The sequence below is a fragment of the Pelodiscus sinensis genome, chromosome 7 (assembly GCF_049634645.1).
Source record: "Pelodiscus sinensis isolate JC-2024 chromosome 7, ASM4963464v1, whole genome shotgun sequence".
Lineage (NCBI taxonomy): Eukaryota > Metazoa > Chordata > Testudines > Trionychidae > Pelodiscus > Pelodiscus sinensis.
The window spans coordinates 67,299,932-67,321,948 of record NC_134717.1 but is presented as its reverse complement, the minus strand read 5'-3'; the positions used below and the strand labels follow the sequence as shown (position 1 = coordinate 67,321,948).

At 44.1% G+C, this 22,017-nt stretch overlaps 1 protein-coding gene across 4 annotated transcripts in view; it reads right to left on the bottom strand.

Annotated features, from left to right (window-relative positions):
* The window catches only part of MYO1B (myosin IB), a 197,340-nt gene extending 184,801 nt beyond the window's left edge, over positions 1 to 12,539 (bottom strand). For all 4 annotated transcript variants that reach the window (XM_075934204.1, XM_075934205.1, XM_075934206.1 and 1 more), the window contains exon 1: positions 12,381 to 12,539. The gene's annotated coding sequence lies outside the window, so the exon portion shown is untranslated. The remainder of the gene's footprint in view (positions 1 to 12,380) is intronic.
* Between the last annotated feature and the right edge of the window lie 9,478 nt (positions 12,540 to 22,017).

The following is a 22,017-nucleotide window of genomic DNA, read 5'->3' as shown; positions in this document are numbered from 1 at the left end:
ATAACCACTTCACTTAGTTAATTTGTTTATGTGGCTCTCTCCACTTAAAGAGAAAAAGATAAATCCTTTTTAAAGAATAACAAAATGAGACTGTAAAACCCTACAAGTTGTCAGAGGAATTCAGGGACAGATGTCCAACTGAAACAAACTTAATGTGTTTTTTTTAAAATCACAGTGTTGCTATTTAATTGACAATGCCCTTTGAACTACATGAATTTTATACCAGACAGGTACAAAGCATTTAATACCTGGGAGGCAGTCAGTTAAGAAAACACAAATACTGGTGTTTATTTCTATTGGCTGTATATTACAATACAGAAGGTATGCTCTTTTAACTAACTACTTTAAATTTAAAGAGCAATTTGAAAGACTAATGTTAATTTTTGGTTTCATGCCTGATTCAAAGGTTATGTTTGCATAAAACTATTGAAAAACAGGCCATGTACATTAAGCTAGAAAACTTGTGTTTATTTTAGGTGTCACAACTTTGGCCTGCTGGCAGGCCCAAGTTCATGTTCTAAGACTGATCAACAGCCTGTCCCTGCACATTATTATATACATATAGCGAGTCTTCATCACACGATCAACACAATGTGGCCCGAGCAAGTCAGGTGCTGTGCATAAAACTGTCAAGGAAGACCCCAAATCTCAGACAAAACATTCTATTAATATATTTTTACACCTGGACAAAATTGGCCTGTTAGTGAAAAAGCCAACTGTTGGAACAGCCTTTAACATGAGCATACCATCCTAGTACAGGGATGTCAAACTCCGAGTCACATCTTGTGAAGGCAAGCTGCAGAATGCTGTTAGTGACCAATGGGAGCTACGGGACATGGTGCAAACTGAGACATCACTTTCCACATCTCCCATTGGCCAGGAACAGCAATCCGCAGCCAATGGGAGCTACGATCACCCATACCTGCAGAGGCACAGACAGACAAAGCATCTCAGAGCCAGCTAGCAGCTTGCCATAACAAGCCGCAACCCAGAGTTTGAAAACCCCTGTCCTAGTAAATAATGTTTCTGAAGTCACCCCCAATTCAGACATTAACGTGAAAAGATAGAATAGATCTGTTTCCCCAGTTTTCCATGATTGTTCATGCTGTGCACTGATATCTTTCCCCTGGAGATTGACAATCTAGGGCTATGACTACAATACCACTTAGGTATACCTTATGTCACATACAAGTGTGAATAAGCCACCCCTGGAACAACAAGTTGCATCAAACTAAGCACCACTATGGACAGCACTGTGTCGGGGGAACCCTTCATCTCTGGAAGATCTCTAGTGTAGCCATCACCTTGGAAACAGAAAAGCAGAGCAGGAAAAGGGTGGGTTTTCAAGGATGCTGTGAGATAGGAAAGATTTTTGCAAACAAATTAGCTTCAATTTTTGAGCTAATAAAATGAAGTGTCCCTTTAAAAATGATTTACCTAATCTTTCTCTCTTTCTGTGTTTCAATTAGATTTAGTTTAGATTTTCTTCTCATTTTTACCAGTACATCAGAAATTATATAATAACTCAAGTATTCCATCAGCCTTACTGCTATATCAACAAATGGTCTGACAAAAGAAAGAACTCTAAAACTGGCAATTCAAACCCACAAAGATCACTGAAGTCAAAGCACACATGTGGCTAAGTGTCACATTACTATTAAAGCCTCATAAAATAAACAAAGGAGGTTAAATTTATTTTTAAAATGTAAATTTCACAATTTTAGTGTGGGATACCTTCCTAAAATAGCTACAGGTGACCCCTTTCTGGGAAGGAGAGGGGGCAGAGTGAGTTAATTTCACAGCACACAAATTCAGAGAGGCAGTGAGCTTTTCCAAATTTTGTTTCAGCAGAAGCAAAAGTCAGTTGATAGTTTTCAGGAATTCATAATAATCTGCAGGCATCCCCTTACCTAGAATTGTGTTTCAAGTTACCATCAACTCTAGAAACCCAGGTGTACTAAATTCTTGCACTCTTGGAAATTTGGTATAATCTCAGAGAGTCCTCATATCAGATTTCTCATACCATTAGATTTTTTACAAATGTAAGTTTTGCACTTTTTTGGTTGCCGAGGTAACCTTTAGCATCTTTGTCATCACTACAAGGAAGAGTTTGTAACCAGAGACAAAAGGTAGTTAATGCCAGGGAAGCCAGTCACAGTTTGCCCCTGCTAGATAGGGGGATTTCCACATTGGAAATCCTACAGTCATTCATCCTTCTGTGAATGAGTAAGGAATCACCTCCGACTGGCTGCCTTTCCACTCCACTGCCTGCTATGGTAAGGCAGCTAATCAGAGCTGTTTTTTGTGAGGAGGGGCTTCTTCCTAACTTGGCACATGCAGCAGACAGAGCTCTACCCACTCCCGGGAGGAGCTGGGAGTGTCCCTGAAATGCTCTCTCCTGCTGCTCCACAGTAGGCTTTTTAGTTCAGATTTGGATTCACACCACCACCATGCCAGGCTGCCATCTCCCCCACCAAGTACTGAAATTGCAAAGTAAAAACATCCCTCCAACTCAACCCTGCAACACATCACATGCACCAGGGAGGAGTGACAGACTCCCAGTTGTGTGCTCCAGCCCCAACCAGCACCCGGAAAAGAAGCAGAACTCAGTGTGAGAGACAGCAAGAGGGTGGGGAACACCAAGCAGCATCTGAAGGCACCGTTATTATCCATACTCTGTTTAACTACCAGATCACTTGCTATGTAACTGATCTTGTAAAAACTGCTCTTCTATCTCTTATCTTCTTTCCTTCCCTGCCTTCAATCTATTTCTCTTTCTAAAATCATGAGCTAGTCTTTCTTGCATTGCTTACAATGTATATTTCCTCTTTTCATTCTCTCTCCCTTCATCCTCTTACCTTTCTTCCCCCTGTTTTGAGCTATTTCTCTTCACCCAAAACAAACAAACAAACGTCACACTCCCAAATACCATATATTTCTGTTGCGATTTTTCAATCACTCCTGGGGGAATTCTGCAATTTCACTATGACTCCAAATGCAACACATGCAGAATCCCCCCCCCCCCCCCAGTAACCCATCTACCCACTATCCACTTATTCCCCACACATTAGTCCACAAAATGTTACCACTCATCAACTCCATAGTTAAATCTACTCACACCCACCAATAGGGGAGGACAAATGAGGCCAGGCGATTGAAGGGGACCTAGGATTCCGACCACGGACTCTACTGCAATAGCAGCAGACAGAGCCCTGGCCCCTTTAAATCGCTGCCGGAGCACTGAAGCACAAAGGGCTGGCTACCCTCAGTCCTGCCCCTTCAGGAGTAGGGAGCCACCACCCCGTTGCCTAGGGGCATGCAGAGGCGGAATCTACTAGCCAGGCCATAATCTAAAAAGAGATCCCTCCTTCTCGCTCTCTATTGTCTACAGGCAACCTCCCCACATATCTCCACTGCTGGAGAACAGTTGCTGGGATTCCTAGCAGGATACTAGGCTCAGGTGCACCAGTTTTGGTACCAGTAGACATCTGCTGAACATGAACCCACTCCCCAATCTCTCAACAGCTAGAACAGTGGTGGGCAGCCTCCAGCCCCCTGGAATTCCACCTGCCACCCCATCTGCCCCTCATTCTCCATGTGCCTCACATACTAGGGCACCAGAGCCCTGCACTTCCTGCTCCACCTCCTTCCTTCCCTCAGCTGGTATGCCATAAATCAACTGTTCATGGTGTTCCAGCTCTGGGAGGAGCAGGGATGGAGTGTGAATCAGGCAACTAGCAACTGCTCTGAAAGTATGGTGAGGGAGGAAGTGCGGGGGGGTCCAGTGCCCCAGTGCACAAGAGGAATGCAGGAAAAATGGGGCTGCAGGTGGAGCCCCAATGAGTCAGGCTGCAGGTTGCCAACCACTGATCTAGAAGCTATATAAGACTAACTCTAGGAAGTGGGTTTTTTTCCCCAAATCCCAGGTGAATTAAGTACTGATTCAATTCCTTCTATTTTGTACACAACAGGCTTCTGTAAAACCTATGAGCAATGTCACACACTGGTGTCCACATTTTGTTTAAGTTTCAAGTTAGTAATTTGCAGGATCATCTAAATACATGATAATATATCCTCAATTTCCTGCATTCACTGGTTACCTTAGGCTGCTGCTTTTTAAAAATACAGAACAGTAGCCCAGACTTATATTCATGTGCTGGGGGAAGAAATAACATTATACAGGCTCCAAACAAGAAAAGCCCAAAACCTGGCCAATTTTCTCTCTCATCCATTAACTTCTGTTTGATACACGTTTTTCCTTCGTATGGTCATTTCTTCAATTTAATCTTTCCTATGAATAATTCTCAGTGCCACTGTAGAAGGTACAAGTGATAGAGAGAGGAAGAGTACAGATGTAGAAATAAGGAGAGGGAAAACATGACAGTTTCCAGAGAATATCTGTGTGTGGGTGCAGGGAAGCATGCACTTATTCCACAGCATGCTGTAGATGGATTAACACAATCAGTGCTGTAAAACCGTCACCTTTCACAAGCAATAAAAAATAAGCTCTCTGATGATGATAGTGAAAAATAAGCACCTCTTGGTTATCTATTCTTTCAATATTGAGAAATTTGCATTGAATTGTTTCAATACTTCTGTATCCAGCACCCCCAACCTACTCAGACAAACCTACTCAGATTGTCAAATTGTCACCTTCCCCTCCTTATAGTCACTGCTTCAGTGTTCCCTGCTGGGGAGAGGGCAGGGCACAGATTATGAAGATGTTTAGGAACAAAGCAAGCAGCACTCCTATTCCTAAGCAGTCAGAGACGACATATTATAAGTGTGGGTCAGTTTGACACTCAAAACATTTCTTGCCTTCACCATTGGTCAATTCTGAATATATGCGCTTCCTTATCTTCAGCCTTGATCTTGTTTACTGAATTTTCTGTCTGTTTGCCTAGCTCTAAACTCCATATGTTGCTCTGCTTTCATTCCACAGTGCAGAATTGTTAATTTCCTTGCAAGTTTTTCATTAGGACAGAAAGAATGCCCCTCTATCCTCTAGTCCAAGTCCACCTTTCCTGCTGTTCTGTATAGACTAGGTTTGTTTTTAGTAGGGTTTTTTCTTTAAAAGTATCCTGTCAAATGTTTAGAAGTGTATCCATCCTTCGACATCCTTTTCTTCACCACTACAAGGTTACCAGCATGATCAGAACATACCATGAAATAATCGCAAGCTTAATCACCAGCACAAATCATAAACTTTCTCTGGTGAGTAGAGGAGACAAAGGCTACCAGTTTCTGCAGGAGGTATGCCTTCATCTAAAAGAAAAGTGTGTTTCTTGTCCTTGTGGGAGTAAAGACTTGATCTGAGGCACATTTGGATGCTTAACTGGTATCATATTGTTTTCTTGAGTCTGAAGACAGTTCCAAGCAATAGCTGATCTGGTTAGCTTCACAGCTGCTCTTCAATACTTGAGGACAACCATGGAAGTGGCAAGAATCATGCAAATGTTATTCTGCTTCTTGGGAAACTAAGTAGAACAGGATATGTACCTATCTAAGGAAGAGCTCCATTGTCAAAGGGTGGGCTGGTCCCTTAACCAGATAACAAATGGGGCTGAGTCCAACTCCCTTTATCTGCCTGCTAGTAATGGGTGTGGGTGGGTTAGCAGTTGGCTCAGGTGAACAAGCAACATTTGCCAATAGCCTGTGTATGGCACTTCCTCTTAGGGTACGTTCACACATGATTAGACATCTATGGCTAGCCCATGTCAGCTGAATCCAGCTCACAGAGCTCAAGCTAAGAGTATGATTAACTGCAATATAGAATTCCAAGCTCCATCCACACAAGAACATAAGAACAGCCAGACTGGGTCAGATCAAAGGTTCATCTAGCCCAGTATCTTGCCTTCTGACAGCAGCCAATGCCAGATGCCCCAGAGGGAGCAAACAGAACTGGCAATTAGCAAGTGATCCCTCTCCTGTCACCCATTCCCAGCCTCTAAAACAGAGACTAGGGACACCATTCCTACCCATCCTGGCTAGCAACCATTGATGAACCTAATGTCCATGAATTTACCTAATACTTTTTTGAATCCTGTTCAAGTCCTGGTCTTCCTAACACCCTCTGGACAGGAGTTCCACAGGATGACTGTCCACACCTGAGTTCTGGGGTCCTCCCACCTTAGTTGGTTATAGGACAAGCAGACCTGTAGGAAAGCCAAAGTCAGAGGGGACTGGAAAAGGGGCTCCCCATTAGCTAATGCTCCCTGCAGCAAGGGCAGGAATAAAGCCCTTGCTGGGGAATTCTTCAATGGGAATAAGGAGGCCTGTAGCACCAGCATGGGTGAGGCAGTGAAGACAGGTGCTGAAGGGAGCCCAGGAGGAGCGCTCCTAATCAAAAAGGGAGGGATTACTAGGCAACTGTTTAGTTGACCTGCATTCTTTTGATAAATAATAATTATTATTGCAGAAATGGTGTCCTACTTGCAGCAGCATAAACATCTCAGACTAAGGATTTTAAGTTGCAGTTAATTGATTAGTTGAGTAGTCGATAGAATTTCGATCAACTACTCTACAGGCACCGCCACATTCCTCCTTTGAAATGTGCAAGAGCCCCAGCGGGGGCTCTTGCACATTTCAAAGGAGGAATGAGGAAGTCCGAGTGCAGCTCGGGGCCAGTGGGAAGCTCTTGTGCATTTCAAAGCCATGGAGCCCAGGGTCAGTGGGGGACAGAGTCCCCTGCCGACCCTGGGCTCCATGCTGCGCAGAGCCCTTTGTCAGCCAATCCCATGTTCCATGCAGCATTTCCCCAGAACCCAGGGTCAGCTGGGGACTCCACTGAAATGCTGTGCAGAGCCCGGGATCAGCTGGGGAGTCCACGGCTTTGATCTGCTGCTTGGCAGCTGCCCCTTGGGGTTTCAAAGTGGCAGTGCCACAGCTGATCCCTGGATCAGCTGTGCGTGGTGGCCACTTTGAAGTATCTTTCTTTCCCCCCTATCTAATAGAGGCAGCGTGGGAGGGAGGGGGAGATTGTCTAGTTGATTAGTCCTTAACATCCTTATCTCAGACAATTGTGAGAATCCTAAGAATGGGAGAATGGAGGTGGAGGCAGAGGCAGGAACCTACTGCAGCTGAGAAGAGACCCTGTTACATCCACCCAAAGAAAACCTTGAAGATCCACAGGAATAGAAGAACAGAGCTTCCTCCAAAACACACATCTGCCTGCAAACAATAGGAGGCTGGGAGATAAGATTACTATGTAACGTAGCTACATCCTATGGTGGGGACAGAAAGCAAAAATTCCAATCCAGCAACCAGAAGCTGACCAAACCTGAAGCAAAAGATGGGAGCTCAAAGCATAATTCAGGCACAAAATCTTGGCAGACATCCCAAACAGGGATGCTAAGAATTGTATATATGTGTAAACGTGTAATTGCTAAAATTTTACACATTTACCCGCAGGGGTAGATGGGAACAGGTGCTTGCTGGGAGCTGGTTCCCCATGAGCACCCACTCCTGACTGTCCCTCCCCCACCCAATAGAGAGGCAGCAGTGTCGGGAGCAGGCAGCTCCCCGGGAGCCAGTATGCCTAGGAAGCCAGCTTCTCGTGTACTGGCTCCTGCCTCCCTTCTACCTCCGCATCTTGCTGCCTCTCTATCAGAGGCAGCAGCAGGGGGAGCAGTTCCGCAGGAGCCCGCACACACACAGAGCTGGCTTATAAAGAACGGGCTCCCTACGCATACCGGCTCCATCTGCCCCACCTACCCTCGCACTGTGCTGCTGCCTCGGATACAGAAGTAGCAAGGGGGAGTGCCTGTAAGTGTTAGGATTAACTGATAAATCTGCTCTTATCGGTTAATTGTGTAAACCATTACACACTAACATCCTTAATCCCAATGCTCTCCTTAACACCTGTGGATTTGGACTGTGGCGAGGACTTACATGGCCTATTCCCACTAGCATCAGTACAAGAGAAAAGTCTGCACTTCTAACTTTAGGAAACATGAAACACAAATTAAGCACTGTAGCCATTTACTGCTCCTTTATCACAAAGAGTCTTGAATTTTTTCTGCCTGACCTCTTCATTTCTAAGGATGTAAGCAGCATTGTACCCACCCCCATGCATCCAGGAAGCAGGAGCAGCAGATCAGGTTACAACTTTCTGAGCTGGGACATCACTACTGTGACCCTCCTAAGAGTAGGACTACAGTAGAAGGTGCGAAGTGGATGTAAGTCACGCAATTTTAGCTACGTGAATAGCAATGTATTCATATCTACTTAGCGTGGAGTCTCCACTGCAGTGTGCCAACAGGAGACCATCTCCTGTAGACCCTACTTTCACTTCTCATTGAAGTGGAGTACAGGAGTTGACAGAGCATTTGACGATCACTTTATCACATTTAAACTCAAGAAATCAATCCTAGCTAGATCAAATGCTTCCCAGTCAATCCAGCCAAGAGTGAAGACAAGTCCTAATGTGCCACTGTCCCCCAGCAAAGAGGGAGGAAATTCATGTAGCTGTTACTTTAAAAGGTAAAAAGATGGAGGGAATGAAATACTGAGACTCCATATTTATAAAGAAGCAGTAAAGCTTTTGCTTTTCCTGTAACCTTTTAGAATTCCGGAAATTCCCCAACTCTTACAACACAAGTCACTAAAATGTTGTTCTTCATTTCATGAATGACATACAAGTTAATATTTTGTAGGACAATTTGGCATTTGAGCTAGCATAAGTAAGATCAGACTTTTTAACTTTACCCAGAGTGTAAGCATTTGTCTCCTTTCTAAGCGCGTGTAGCGTGAAATAAAGAGGTAGATGTGCTATACCAACCAGATTGTTCTACAGCAGGGGTGGGGAACCTGCAGCCTCCAACTTGCCTGGATCCAGCCCCCAAGCCTGGGGGTTCCCTCCCCAGTGTTAGGGAACCAAACCCTTCAACCCACACCTGTACCCTCCCTCCCACTCTGATCCCATACCCCAAGCCAGCTTCCTCCCACACAATGAACTCCTCCTTTTTGCCCCCACCCCAGAATGCAGGGGCCCCACAAAATCTATTATCCCAGAGGCCACATCAGTTCTCTTTTTTGCTTCTCACTTTTGTGCAGTCCCCCAATTGATTTTTCTGGGGTCAGTGGCCCCCAACCCAAATAAGGTTCCCCAACCCATTCTACAGTTTCTCAAAGCTATCCTGCAGACTATATTCCACTTTGCCTTTCTTCCGCTTTCCTCACTGATTCCCAAGCTACCCTACTTCCGCTACTACTGCTGCTGGGGAAAGATGAGATCAGAAACCAGCATGAAGAATTTCTGTTCCCACAGAGCTCAGAAATTTGATGATCTCAGAGGACTGTGTGAAAGAAGACCCCTGACATCTTCTTTAGTACTATATTGCCAGCAGCCCTTTAAGACTATGCAGGGGGAAAAGTTAATGGCTTTGCTGATGTTCCCAGTGTCTCTCCCCCACTTCCTCTTCTCATTTGCCTGCCTCTCTTCTACCATCCTCCTACAAATGCACAAAGTCCAGAGATGTATCCTTGCTCTCCTAAAATGATTTCGCTTCACACTAAATTTAATGGGGCTAATTTAATTCTCTAACTAAATTTAACCACTTTAGATCCATGTTCCGCCCTCTTCTCTCATCCCTATTTCCTCGTCATACATGTGATTTGAAGTAGGGCTCTTATTTCAGAAAAAAATAAGGTCTTAAACAAGCAAGACTCTGATCTTACTTTCGAAGATTTTTAATAATAGTTCCTTCATCTGCTGCTTAGTCCTGGGGACAAGCAATAATGCTGTTTGTAGTATCCATATAGCGAAGAAGCCATTAAAATATCCCATACACACCAACAATTAACATGTAGTTTCCAGCAACATCATCTATTCTAAGTCTGGACAAAGTGTGGTTCTCTAAGATACCATGGTGTGATAACTGTTGGCAAATTCTGACTTGAGTTTTGACCACTGTATATTGCTATGGGGAAAACTCTGATGGTACAAATAAGAAGTTTTACTACTGAATCAAGCCAAGAACAGTATGCTGCACTATTATGAACTCACTTTTTTATAATCAGAAGGAAGATGGAGACAACTGGAAATAAAATAAGCAGAGGACTTTTATTATGTTTTAATACACTTACAACTGGCCAACTGTTGAAGTCCAATTTAACAACTGTATCAGATTATTTTTAGTTCCTAGCAAAACTTGGAGAAAACATTGCCTTTGATACAGAGCTTGACAAAGGGATGATTCATTCGGGGAAGGATGGGCAGCCTGTTGCCACCCTTAATTCACAATTAACAATAGGATAGCAGGATATGGTAAAGTCATTTCAACAATAAAATTGCCAAGTCAGTCAATTTATTGGCCATATGATGCTTGCCTAGCCTTATTTGAGGGTACCATTTATTTCCAATACAGAGGCTAACAGTTCTTAAAGTATATTTTATGTAATATTCCATAAGCTCTTTGAGACAGCGACCATACCTTATCTACACAGTTGTGTACCTTGCATGCTCTCCAGGCAAAGAATGAGCACGTATGTGTGTACACATCTAAAATACCAATGATTATGTAAAACAAGGAAAGAACCTTAATTGCAGTATTCAAGCCTTTTTCAAGCTATTAGTCATTACAAACAGTGTTTGCCCAACCATAAGAAGGCCCTTCTGGGAGTAACCATTGTTTCTTGGGGGAAGGGGGAGTCCTATTCACTTAGGAAGGAGCACTAGGCTCTCCTTAAAAACAACAAGCATGACAGATGTACAACAGTGCTTCCTGCTTTATCACAATTTAAAATGTACCAGCAATTATCATGACCAGTCTGCTCTTCGAGATTCATGTTACACTTAAATTACATCCTGTAAATTTGGGTCATTTCTATAATTGTCCAGGTTTGGAAAGCCCTTCACAAATAATAGCCTCCTCTCCTAAAGAGTATGTGTCCTTGGAATTTAAATGTCTATTCCCAGATAATGACAGTCTCCTCTGGCAATCCTCCCTCATGAATGTATCTGTATGAAAATTAGCCTAAGCCCTCCATTTGAATTAAATGAAGCTTTACACACTGGGTAGTTGCTTTAAAAACTGCAGATGTCACCAAAAAAGCACACATACTCTGATTTTAAATTTGGTTTTAAAATATGGATCATCATTATGCTTATGGACACCATGGTTAAATTAGGCTTCCTAAAGGTCTATAACCATTCATTACTTGCTAATGAAAACCACAGATCCTTTCAAACTGTTTTTATTTGAAGAAGTCATCCCTGAAAGGGGTTCCCAACACAACTTTACATATTGTGATTCATGCATTTAGCAATCTAGTGTTCTTTTAGTGGTTTTTCCCAGACATTCCTTGGAATGGGTTTTTTGCTCTAGAGTTATGGTTGAAGTTAACCCTATGGATACACTTTTGTAACAGCTGTGTCTATCCATCCAGCCCAGCTCACCATAAATATATCTGTCCTTTCCCTTTCTTTGAAGAATACAGAACCTTAAGCAGTCTGCTATGTGAGTACCAGGTGGGATTTGATCTCAAGAGGCACCACCAGACTGCAGAACAGTAACAACATGGCAATGATTAGGTAACTTGTTGCAACAGTAAATATTCGGCCACATTCTTCACAAAGGAACAAGCACTAAAGGGTATTGACACCCACAGCGCTTTGTACAGATGACCTGTTACAACTCACAACCCCACCTCCACCGCGCATCCCAGGGACGTGAGCCCTGTGATTCAAGTCTACTCTGGTGAAGTTCTCAATCTGGTTTCAATCCCTGTTGAATCAATCCCATCGCGCAGGGAAACAAGAGCCGGGACACACACAATCCCTTTCACCAAGACTAAACAAAGGGAAGGCGGGGGGAGGGGGCCGTGCAGCTCCAGGCAGAGGGAACCTCCAACTCCCACACAAACACCACTTCACCTGGAAGAGTCCCGCCTGCCCAGCTGCCCTCCTTTCCCGGAGCTTTGTCCTCCCAGCACTTTGCTTCCCAGACGCCACAAACATGTGCCCGGGTACGGGCGATGGGGCCGGGAGCCGCTACCCAGTCTTCGTGCGAGATGGGCAGCAAGGCAACAAATACCCCCCCACACACACACACACACACACCCCAAAGCCAGCATTGCTGGCGCTACAACCTCTGACCTCGCTGCCCAAACCCTAAAGCCATCTTTTCCCCTTCCTTGCCCCCGCCCCCAAAGCTCCCCCCTGCTCCAGCCCATCCCCCCCACAGTTCTCACCCCACCCCAGTTCCCACGCATCTCCCCCCACCCTGCCCCGGTCCACAGTTCCCACCCATCCCCCCACATCTGCCCCCTTGCCCCAGTCCCCCTCTGCTCCCTTCACGGCTCCACCCAGCCCCGGCCGCGTTCTTCCCCGCAGGGGGTCGGCCCGGGCTGGGCACGAGAGTCGGGGGGCTAGACCCTACCTCTCTCCTCCGCGAGCGCTCCCCCGGCGTCCCCGTCGCTCCCGCAGCCCGGCGCGGCAGCAGCGCTCTGCCCGGCCACTGAATGGGGCGCCGGCCCCGCCCCGGCACTGGGCGGAGGCAGCGGGCGGCCGAGATTGGGAAAAGGGGCTGGGACGCTCCCAGCACCTTCAGCCACCGCCCTGCCCGGCAGCGCCCCCAGGCGGGCTGCGGAGCGCGGGCAGGCGGCACGAAGCTGCTGCGTCTCCCCGCGCCAGTGCCCCAGGCAGCCCGGCCGGCCATGCGCTCCAGCTGGGGCGCCTCGCGTTCGGCACCTGCCGGCCGCCCCGGGGAGCGACTGAGGCGCAGTAGCTGGGAAGTAAGTTAGTGTGGGGAGCCCCCGGTCTCTGCAACTCCTGGCCAGTCTGCAGGAGCCGGGGGGGGGGGTCTTTTTACAGTTGTCTGTATGAATTTTGCCCCAGAGGGACTAACATTATAAGGGCACAAACCTTGTGAAATTGAAAAAGAAAAGGGGGGGGGAGTTTCTCTCTTTCCTTCCCTCCAGCTCCAAGACTACTTAGGGCTAAAACCTGCATCCACACAGCATGGTCACTCTAAGTAACTTTCGCAAATTGCCTCTCTTATGCCAATGCTATTGTGAAATAGCTTATTTCGTCATTCGACAGCGCCACATTTTGCAATAAAGCCTTATTCCGAAAGGTCCCTTATTGCTCATAGAATGAGGTTTACAGGGATGTCAGAAAAGCAAGCCTGAAATAACAGGCTTCCTGTGAGGACGTAGGGATAGCTATTTCAGGGTACTCCGGTATCCCAAAATAACATTGCAGTGTAGACTACCCTGGGAGGGCTTCCATTGTGAGGTAGACATACAAGGCCTGGGGGGCCTTTCACTGCTAGGTGCAATGCATTGGGCAGGGTCTCCCAGCAGCATTAGATTCACCTCTGGTCATCAATTGTCATACAAAACAATGAAATACCAGATATTTCCACTTGGAGTATGATATTAGGCAGGGTTAAATGGCTAACCAATGAGCCTGGGTACCCTGTATGTATCAATGGCAGAGCAGGAGAGGGCGAGCAGGCTCCCTGCAAGCACCAGCTCCTGCCTGCTCCCACCCCATGCTGCTGTCTGATACAGCAATGGGGGGGGTGGAGGGGCGAGTGTGCACTGGCTCCCACAGAGCCACCACTCCCTCCTGCCCCACATGAAGAGTTCAGTGGTTACCCATTTGCAAAAAAAAAACCTCATTTTAACATCGCTAACTTCCAATTGAAGGCTTATGCCCTAATAGAGAGAGATCCATTAATCTCTTTTAGTCACAGGACTCCTCATCGGTTTTGCAGAAACAGACTAACAAGAAACTGAAGGAACAAGGAAATTGTTACAACTTCTGATTAGGCATGTGAATGGTTAATGGGTGATGCTTACCAGTTATGGTTAACAGCAGGGGCTGCTCCAGCCCCATGGGACCTGCAGCGAGGGGGGGGGGTACTCAAACCCAGTCCTCCTCCCATCCGTGCTTTTAATTCAATAGGTACCCAAATAAGCAATGTTTTGAAATTCTATTTTTATTTCTTGTATAGTTCTTATGAATACTCCCCCCCCCCCAGAAAGCTATCAGAAATAATAACAAAATAACACTGTCAAACAACTGTCAGTAATATTTTCTCATGGAGTCCCTGGACCAATAACACAGAGCCCCAGTGTTCGGAAACCCTGGGTTAATGTAACATTTAACTGGTTGAGTAATGAAATGGGATTTTCCATCCCTACTTCTGATTCCTTTATATTAACATAGCATAGATGACAGGTTTCTAAAAAAAAAGTAAGGACCGCACTCTACACCCATTGGATGGCAGGAGCAAAATTTCCGTCACACATAGCAGGAATAGATCCTACTGCTTGGTGGAAAAGACCATTTATTCCAAAACAAGGCCTCATTCCTGCAGTCTTTTACCCAAAGAAATGAATTTGCCTGTACTCAATTCCAGATTATTCTGACACTTAACAGCTCATTTCTGACTCGGATAAACATATTTGCAAGAAAAACAAAACCATATCCTGATGGGAAGAGCAAACAGCTTGAAGGCTACTCCAGACACGAGACTGGAGAAATGACCTTGTACCACTGCCACATCCACTTCATGTCTTGTGGTTTGGGAAGGTAAATAGGCATTTGTCCTCATCCTCAGCCCCAGAAAAACTTGCAATGCACAGATTACTTCTCAGGTTATGCAACTGGAGAAGTATTGAGGCCTAAGTATTGCACTCACTCAAGACTGCCTGACAGAATACTCCAAAACAAAGTTTCATACATCAGAAGCCCTTTCATAAAGAATGATTAATAGATGAGTATTGGACTCTTACTGTATGAATATACTTAAACTTTTAAATTTAACTAAATAATATGCAAAATAAAGGGAAAGTGTTGAACAGTTGTACAAGAGAATTGTTGCAAAAGCCTTGCAAAAGGAAGTGAAGGGGTGTGGGGCTCATTCTTTACTAATTTCCACTAGCATAAGCCACAAGTAATGTACTACCTGCAATGGAGTAACAGTAATGTACAGAGTGAAAGGTGAATCAGACACTGTATTTTCTAGTTAGACCTACAACATGCTGCCTTTGATCTGAGGTAATCAAAAAGAGTTCAACTATCAACTATCTCCTGGGTGGAACAGTTTAAAAATAGGCCAGGATCCGTTTTATGATTACCCAGTCTCAGTTAGATAAGGTGAAGACAGAGTAGATTACAGATACATAGAATTAAAGCATGAGCTTCTGGTGAGTGTGCTCTAGAAATCCTCTCACATCTCAGAGTGGAAAGATGTCACATTAGCTGTGGTTTCAACACCATTAGAATCAGATAGTAAAGAAACACACACAGTATTTTAAAAGCTATTCATGTTAGTATACCTTTCATCTCCTACACTACCTTTCATACAATATACTTTTTCAACATATTTGAAGATTAATGTAAGTTGTGTGAGAGGTTCTTATGTAGTCCTTCCATTTGCCTTGCATATAGATGGAATATAGGTTAGAAAATATAACGAGAACAAGTCTTTCAAATATAAAGTAGAAGTATGCAAATACTAGAGCACCCATCAATTCTAGCTGCCCTGCACACAAACTCCTCTTCATTTGTCCAGTATCAGTCTGACAGGCTCATACTTTTACTCTTTTATTACCTGCAGATTTTCAGTACAGATGTTTGGTTCCTAAGACTGACTTTCCCTAAAGATCATGTCTGTAAAAGCACTAAGGTTATTAGTCAAAAGTCAAAAGTATTTCAATTTTCAAATAAGTATTTTCAACTTTTTTCCTTTAAAAAACATCATTTTGCTAAAACTTAAGTGTTTCCCTTATTGGGGAGTTGACTAATCAACTACTCTTTTACATCCCTACCCCACACGACACTGCATCACCACTCCAGGCCCTCCCTCTTCCCACTTCACCCCTTTCTCAAGTCCCTGCCCCTGTTCAAATACCATCCCCCTCAGTCCACCTGTTGCCCAAGTGGTACAGCCCAGGAGATTAGCGGGAGGGGGGGCGTGGTGCTGGCAGCAGGGGTCAGTCCCACACAGTCAGCGATGGCAGGAGAAAGCAAAACGACCTGGCCTGCTGACCCAACTCCCAGTCATGTCATTTTACTTTCCGTCACTGGTGAGTTCCATCAGCCATGAGTGCAGGAGGCAGTCACACCCCTTCTCCCAAACCCACTTTCCTGAGCAAAGTTGCTGGGAGCCGGGGGAGCAGAGCAGGCTGGGGCAGTGTCCCTGCTACCTACGTCAAGTCCCCCTCACTGGTCCTCTGGGCCCCATGGTGGTTTTACAGACTGTCCAAAGGATGGGATGGGTCTGCCCACAAGCTGTTGGCCCCTTGCTCCTCCTCCCCATGGTGTTTGGGGACACATGACTCTGTGCCCCCAATTATCCCTGTTTTTCCATAAAGTTTGTGAAATGTTTTTGTTCTGAATCAAAATGAAACATTTTGACATCGTGAACTTTTTCATGAAACAATTAGTTACCAGTCAACCCTAGTCAATATCAATGTACATTTCACAGCTCCAGTTTGGAAATTGACAAGACAGTCAGGCAACTAGAGCCTGGCTGCCCCCAGTTCCCACTCACAGCCAGACTGCTGCCTGAAGGCTCAGTGTACTGAGAAGCCAGTGCAACACCCCCTCGCCTCTTCCTAACCAGAACAGGGAGCCACTGAGCTCCTGACAGGGAGTTGCATGGAGCTGAGAGCCCTGGCTCTCAGCCCCTTACATTACCCCCTTAAATCCACACAAGCACTCCTGGGTGAGGACACACACCAACAATAGAAGAAGGGCAATATGGACATCAGTTACTGCCATGCATGCATGCTGACTCTGTGGGTGCTACAGGGCTGGAGCATCCTGAGGGGGAAAATGGTGGGTGGTAAGCACCCACTAACAGCCTCTCTATCATCTTTCTCCCACCACCCAGTGTTTCCTGAGTGCTGGCAGGCCCCACTGATCAGCATTTCCACTTCCCTCCCACCTCAAGTAGATGTTTTTCAGCATTCAGGAGATGGGAAGAGAGAAGCAAGGTTGCAATGTGCTTTGGGGAAGGGGCAGAACTAGACAGAAGAGGGAGGACGGGGGTAGAGTGAAAACAGAAAGAGGTGGAGTGGAGCTGGCATGTGGCCTTGAGGGCAGGGGCAGAGTGGGGCAGAACCAAGGTCGAGCACTCCCTTGCACAGTGGAAAGTCAGAGCCTATTAGATAAATGTTTGACAGTGATGGACCTGTCACATTGGGCAATTCATGTTGCTGTTGCTGTAATTACATAGGTTGACTTAGGGCTGTAGTCTAGACATGTCCTAAGAGATAAAAAACTGACTAGGGGCTTCTCTACACTGGCAGTTTACTGCACTGAAATTTTCTCACTCAAAGGAGTGGGAAAAAAAAAAACATTCCCCTGAGCAAAGCAAGTTTCAGTGCAGTAATTTGCCAGTGTAGACAGGCTCTCAGTGCTGGGAGCTTTGGCCCTCATCGAGATGGTTTTCCTGAAGTGCTGGGAAGGCTCTCCCCCATTGGCCACCGTGACCACAGGGTCGTATTAAAGTGCTGCTGCAGCCGTGCTTGAACACTGCAAGTGTGGACAAAACCTAAGTCTGTCTAACAAGATATAGCCCCGACAGCCTAAGCACCTTATACTGTTGGTGTGAGCTAGGTGAATGAGCGAGTCCTGCATGGAATGCTTAAGTTCCTGAACGTAAGGAGAAAGAGCTGGTGATCCAGAAAGCAGCACAGTTATTTCAGTCAATCATGAACCAGCTCCACGGCACAGTGCTAATCAACAGTGCTGCTGTGAATGCCTTGTTTCTGCTGAAAAATCAAATTATAGGCTCTGTTTACTTGCATTCATTAAAGATCTCACAGCATTTTCCAAGTGTCCTGGCCAAATTCCAACTCTGGTGTTTACAGTCTGGCCAAACAGCTATGGAGTGACACCACAGAGGTAGGAAGTATGTTTCATGAGTGAAGGACATGACCCCGCAAAGTATTTTCGTATCAGTTTCTTAAACTGTTGGAGCACTGGGGAATCCTGTTTTAAAACCTCAAAAATATGATGGAACAATTCAGCCTTGCAAACCAACAACTCCCATAGAATTCACAGATCTAGAACTACAAGCTGAGACTGCCTCTCTGAAGAGATATGGGACTAACATTTGCTACTAGTATAACATAGCATCTCTTGACTCCTTTGGAGCTGCAGCCATGCATGTCATTGGAGAATAAACCCATGTGCATTAGAAGAAAACTTACATGGAGTCTCTTGGGTGGCAGGGAAGAGAAAAATCCATGGCCGCTGAAATTCTCTTAATCCAAGTATAGGATAATAATTTGTTATAAATATTATGAAATAGTTTGGCTCTCCAAGTCACATCCTTATGGCAAAAAGAGGATTATAAAAATAAAATTCTCAAATATATCTTACATAGTTCAGAGTTGCAGAATTAATCATTGCCCTTGGCTATTTAGAAGAGTTGGCCTTGAAGTGGGGCCTCATGGGCCCTCAACCCTGGCTTTGATCCTGGGTCACTGGAGTTAGTGGGATTAATGCTTCCTATATGCAAGCTTTAAAGCTGATTGTGTGGTAATTGCTTGGAGAATGCTGTATATATAAGGGGGAGGAAGAGCGATGACGACAACAAAATGGTGAGTAGAGGGCTCTTAATGCTGAGTCATCTGCAGCATGGGTTTTAAATAGTTTTGTTTTTACTATGGATTTCTTGAACTTTGTTCTCACCTTTTTTAGTTTGATTGCTGAAGACTCAGCTATTACAACCCAAGCAAAACTATTGGAGATAAACAATAATCACATTAGTTCCATCTATCTGGGGGTCAGCTCTTCTAGTCCTCCATCCCGGTTTATCTTGATGCAGTTCCTTGGAAACTCCATAGCTAATCAGATCCTTTTGCATGACCTCCATATATCTATTTTAAGTCTTTAAACCTTTCTTTTAGCCCTCCATTTGCAAGTTCAACACCCTGTTTCCTATATATTCTTCCATTCTTCTTTTCACTTGCCCAAACCATCTAAGCTTGGTTTCCCTCAGCTTTTCAGTAACTGGTATCAGCTTCACATTTCCTCTAATTCATCATTCCCAGCCTGGTCCATCCTCTTAACATGTTCATTTCTACTTTACACAGTAACTGCTCCAATCTCTTACTCACTACCCACGATTCAGAGTCATATAAAGGAACAGGTCTATTCACTGTGGTAAATAAGTAAATAGGATGAAGTTTAATAAGGACAAATGGAAAGTACTACACTTGGGAAGGAACAATCAGTTTCACACATACAGAATGGGAAATGACTGTCTAGGGGGGAGATCTAGGGGTCATAATGGAACACAAGCTAAATATGAGCCAACAGTGTGACACTGTTGCAAAAAAAGCAGATATGATTCTGGAATACATTAAAGGAGTGTTGTGAAAAAGACACGAGAATCATTTCCGCTCTATTCTGTCTTGATTAGGCCTCAGTTGGAGTTCTGGGCACCACATTTGAAGAAAGATGTGGAGAAATTGGAGAAGGTCCAGAGAAGAGCAACAAGAATGATTAAAGGTCTGATTAAAGACTGAAGGAATGATTAAAGACTAAAAGAGTTGGGCTTGTTTAGTTTCGAAAGGAGAAGACTGAGAGGGGATATGATAGCAGTTTTCAAGAATCTAAAAGAGTATTACAAAAAGGAGGGAGAAGAATTGTTCTCCTTGGCCTCTGAGGACAGGACAAGAAGCAATGGGCTTAAACTGCAGCAAGGAGGTTTAGGTTGGACATTAGGAAAAACTTCCTGTCAGGGTTATTAAACACTGGAATAAATTGCCTAGGGAGGTTGTGGAATCTCCATCTCTAGAGATGTTTAAGAGCAACTTAGTTAGACCAGGAATGGTCTAAACAGTACTGGGTTCTGCTGTGAGGACAGGGGATTGCACTTGGTGACCTCTCAAGGTCCCTTCCAGTTCAAGTGTTCTGTGGTTCTATGATTATCTTGTAGATCTTACTTTTCAATTTGATAGGCAGTCTGCTAGGACAGATCACCCTGCTCACCTCTCTATTTAATTCATGCATTTCTAGGATTGCTAATAATTTTATCACTGAGTTAATCATTCTACCATCAAACATACACAGTTGAACCAGACTTAGTGTTCCATTGTCTTCCTGCAAGATACCAGGGAATCTATAGACCATATAGTTTGTTTTCTGTTTATTTTCATGGCATTTCTTTCAAGTACTTACCTACATCTCTAAAATTTTCTTCCACTTCCTCTTTGCTCTCCCTTACTGCACTTTACAAAGTGGAGTGCACGAGAGTGACACTTTCTGGATGTTTTCTGTAAGTGCATTGAGTGCCAACATGAACACAAATGAGCTTAGTGCCAACCCTTTCTGTACCCTGACTCTTACTAGACACTATTCAGTTTCTCCACATGGCCATCTACTTGTGGTAACAGCCTCCTTGTACACATCCCAAACAAGTCTGAGATAGTCCTCAGGTGTCTCATTCTCATACATCACCAGATGACTTCTCTCTCAACATGATCATACACTCTCTCAAGAGAGATGAAAAATCTGTCTGTGTAAGGTTTCCCCTCTTTTTTGTTTTTCCTCCCACAAGCAATTTTAATGCAAAGATATCAGTTGATGACATGCTTGACATGAATTCAAATTTATTGTCACTGAGCTTTGCCTTTGTGGGAGAAGGTTATTGATAAGAGACTACATTTTCTTGTGATGCTCATTAGTTAAATGCCATGGTAAATCAGGTCTATGATAGAAAATAAGGTTGGTTGATCTACATCAATCAGGGGTGTGAAAAAATCTATAGCCCTGAGCAGCATTTAGGAAAATCTAATTCCCTGTGTGGTCAGCATTCAGTCAATGGAAGAATTCCTGCGTCAACCTGGCTACTTCCTCTCCAGGAGATGGATTACTTACGCAGACAAAAGAATACCTCCCATTGGGGACACTCTACTTCAAACTATGTCAAATTCTTGTATGCGGTGGGATCATGCACCTTTGACTTTACAAAATTGGGTAGTTTAAAAAAATCTTAATAAATTCAACCTTCTCATAGTGAGGACATGGCCTTTGAGTTTGCAGGCTCATAAACCAGACTAGTCAAATACAAACAACTATAAACATAGAAATTGTGGATATTGTAAGTACAAGCCTGTGGAAAACTGTAGCCCTTCCTTCTGAGTTTATTTTTATGCCCAACAAATGTTAGACATTAACATTCCTCAGACTTGTTTCTGACAATATTAGGCCAACTGGAAGTATACTAATTAATTCCTAGAAATATAGTTTTGCCAGACTGACTGAAAAGGGAGAAGAGGAAAGGCTGAATCAGCCATTTCATACAATAGAAACAGAACTACCATGAATTTTAATATCCCACTGCAGGTCTGTCTGCATAATGGAGAAGAATATCAACCCAGTCTGAAGCCTGTCCAAATTCTGGAATGAGCTCAACCAATCAAAAGCGCATAAATACTTGGAGGTTACATAGTGTAGCACTTTAATTTGGAAACATTTCTAACACACTTCTAAAATATAAACAACTGAACAAAACAAATCAATATATCTAAACCCCAAATATTTGTTATTTGTAACTGATATTACTACCTAATAGAGCAATTGTTCCAATTAAGGAAGAGTCTGAGAATAAGCCAAATTCTTGTGTTTCAAGACTCAAGGATAAGGCAATCAAGAATTCTCTTGTTTATAAAATGATTGCCTTTTTATAGAGCTGTGCTTTCCAAGTGTTACTGAATTTAGCCTCAAGTAATATTCTTGTTTTGTAGATGGGAAAACTGAGACAGCAGCAAAGTGATGTGTCTGAAGAAACACAATGAGACTTTGCTGGAGCTAGAAGTAGAATTTAAGTGTCCTTAATTCCAATCCCACATGTTAGCTATAAAACCAAGTTTACTCTGTTTTGCAGCATTTGTACAGGAAATTCTGTGCATTCATGGAATATTGCAAGTAAATCTATATTCTAAATTACAGGGGCTGAGTGTGTACTGGGGGATTATGGAACTAGAGTATTAATTTTAAAAAACAGAATGTATAAGTCTTGAGGAAATCATGATCCAAGATTA